The 3,403-nt window shown below is 33.4% G+C and overlaps 1 pseudogene; it reads right to left on the bottom strand.

Annotated features, from left to right (window-relative positions):
- Positions 1-1,716: 1,716 nt before the first annotated feature.
- Positions 1,717-3,403, bottom strand: part of LOC105824374 — a 12,570-nt pseudogene continuing 10,883 nt past the window's right edge.

Below are 3,403 nucleotides of genomic sequence, written 5' to 3'. Positions count from 1 at the left end.
ATAAGCTCACTTTGGGTCGAATATAATGTGTTAAGTTCTGATCAGTGCTACAAGACAGTGTAGTCTAAATTTCAGTTTCACCCCTTTCTCTTATTTTAATTATATTTTGTTAGTATATCAGAAATATAGTGTATAGTTTGGGGCAAGAGTAAATGAATTACTGGTTTTAAAATTAAGTAGTAAGAAACATTAATTTTTGGTTGCAATGTAGAAACAAAGCTGGCATATCTAGCTTAAGAACATTAAAATGGAAAAGACATTACAAGTTTAAGAATAAAACCAAAGCTTGCTTTTTTCTCTTTAGAAGTTGAAACATAAAATTTATCAATTTGTTCTTTTGAAGTTTATCATGAAGATCTGCTGTTCTCTATTTTCTCTTTAAAAGACAATGAGTTAGTCACACAGCAGGAACATGTTTTAAAACAGATCTATTTGCTCAATGCCTTATAGAAGAACAAATCATAAAATTAAATAATTAACCTAAATGATTAAGGGAACGATAATGCATTTGACAGTACAAAACACAGGGGGGAAAAACACTTATTTTGGGGGTGGGTAATACATGGGAAACTTTGGGCCTAAAGTTCACATGGAAGACTTAAAATTTAAGGGTGTCACAAAGAGACAGCAATGGCTTTGTTTCCAACTTTTGTGTTAGACCCTGTTACAAAGTTAAGCTTATTGCGGATATTTTACCCCCACAAGTTCTTGAATAAGTTGAGACATACATTGATGATAAGTGTGAGGTGAAGTGGAAAGACCTTAAAAAATAATTCTTAGAACAAAGTGACATGCATGACAATTTGGCAAGGATACCTATTAACTTAGTGAGTCAAATCCTAAAAGTAAGTTACATTTTTAGGAGGTAGAAAATAAGTACCAAAAATTTACCATTTGGCCACCCCTCTTACTTTTGGCTTCAACCTTGGATTTCTGTATTTCTCATTCCCCATTCTCCCATTAAAGCTATTTGTTCTACTATCATACATTACCTAAATTTACAGACCTAGAGCTGCTAAGAAAAACCTTTAAAGTTTACTTTTAAGCCACCAAACGTACCCAATACGTAGGTATCAACTGAGAACCTTTTATACCTCTCTAGTTGATTTAATTCACTTCGTAAGAAAACATGCCAACATAAAAAATTTAACAAAAGACTACTGAACATCTCTACATGTAATTCCAATATGTCAGAGTAGTTACGCAAACCTAAATTTGCACTGTTTTCATTGAACTGACTTGAAAAAGCCATATATTAAAACTGCCTTACCAATGCTAACTGAAAACAGGCATGTGCTTTAAAAAACTACAAAATTAACCTAATAACCAAAAAAAAAAAAAAAACAAACTCCACTTCTTCCCAGAGTTATGTTGTGCTGATATCCCATAGATGGCATTATAAAAGGATTTTATTTTTGCGATAGGCTGGGTTCACAGTGAGTCTGCTAAGTGCTAAGATCATGTGTTTGATACTACTATAAGAATGTCATTAGCGGAATATATATAAGGCATGTAAAAAACTAGCATTAAGGCTCTTAAGGGCAACAATTCAAACTGGCAGCTGCTAGAAAAGGTACTTCTAGGAATAAAAAATTATTAAAGAAATTTCGTCTCAGCACATACTAGTTTATAGTGCTTCTACAATGAAATGAATTAATTTCACATAAATTTCTGTTGCTGGAACTAACGGACCAAAGGAGAATGGACTTTCCCCCATTAACTAGTAGGCCAATCTTGAAAACAGAAGCAATCACTCGCAGTCTTCCATACAGTGTTGTTAGGCATGGACTGAGCAGTCAGCAGGAAGCTCTCGTTGCAGTAGTGTTATTTGTTTCCATCAAACTTCACAGTTCCACTGGTCACAGAACCATAGTCTGGGACTGGGTAGCTTGCTCATGAACTGGTTGGCAATCTAACATGTTGACCTGGAACTCACTAGAAGGCAACATCTCAAAAAAATTAGGCCTTCCAGCCCTGTAACAACATTTCCATTCCATATTACAGTGGCCTTGTCCAGATACAGCCTGGTTAGCGCCCATCTTCTTTTATCTATTGTCTCATAGTAAATATTGACAAATTCCTCAGCAGCTCTACATGCCTGATCTGCATAAGTTTTAAAATCCTCACAGTTCTTTCTGGGACCGAAAGCGACCACACACCCGAGGGGAGATCAGAAGCTCTGTTTCTTTTGAGTGGGAAATGGTATTTACAAACAACAATCTGTGCACTGAGGTTGCTCATTGCTACTGAGCCATCACTATGCTCTTTCATTTGCTAGAACTAGGAGATACATATATTTGTAAATCAGTAGTTTAAACTGACATTTCTAATTTAACTTTAATATTATTGTTTTAATCCAGCTACTTTTACTTCCTTTTTATACATTAAAAACCTTAGTTCCTAATTTCATTAATGTAATTACTGATTTGCTTTATCTTATACATAATATAGTTTCCAATAATGATACAATATTACTTAATGATAAAACTACTGAATAATGTTCAAGGTTTTGGGTAGTTCTCTTCATTCTTAGAATATATTACTCTAAGAATATACAGTACGGTCTTTTAGTATGAGTTGAAATAATTATTTTTCCTGTGTGGTTCAGTTCTTTCCATTTGTTTTATATTTTAGGAGTTTTGGTTTAATTTTTATAAAAATTGTAAAGCAATTGTTGCTTCAAACCTCACCTCTATTCTCCCTTCCCCTAGTGCCATTTTCATTAATTTCTGGTTTATCCCACCAATGTGGCTTTTTGCAAATATATGTATTTCCCCCTTTCTTATCCCAAAGGTAGCACATAGTTTAGTCATTCTTTTGCATCATGCATTTTCCATGACATCCTAGTGATTCCTCCATATTGGTTCAAACAGATCTTCCTCATTCTTTTTAACAACTTTATGTTACTCCACTGTGTGGATGTACTATAGTTTTTTCACCTATTCCACTGTTACTGGACACATTTTCAATTTTTTGCTGTTACAAATAATGACATATCATTTTTAAGAGGCAAGTTACTACATAATAAAGATACACGCATATGTTTGGCATTTCTTTACACATATTAAAATATGTTTTAAAAGAAAAATTACTTGTATTGATTTGTTTCAAATTAACTTATTAACACTCTTCTGAACACTCAGGTTTCATGGAACAATTTAGCAAATGCCAGGTGTGCTTCTTAGTGACTGTGAAAATTACTGGATTTGACAAATATGAGGTGGTTAGACTAGTGCTTGGCACATTGGAAGTGTTCGATAAATAAAAGATAATAGTATTAAGAAAAGCAATAATGTTAATAACAGCAGAAACATTTTGATTTATTTTTCTTTATTTGGACATGTCATCAAGGAATTTGGAAGCAGGGTGACTGCATTTTATTCTGAGTGTTTTAAACATTTAT

Source organism: Propithecus coquereli, unplaced genomic scaffold (genome assembly GCF_000956105.1).
Source record: "Propithecus coquereli isolate 6110/MARCELLA unplaced genomic scaffold, Pcoq_1.0 Scaffold734, whole genome shotgun sequence".
In the NCBI taxonomy this organism is placed as follows: domain Eukaryota; kingdom Metazoa; phylum Chordata; class Mammalia; order Primates; family Indriidae; genus Propithecus; species Propithecus coquereli.
The sequence above is the reverse complement of the archived record's forward strand: the minus strand, read 5'-3'. Positions and strand labels throughout refer to the sequence as shown.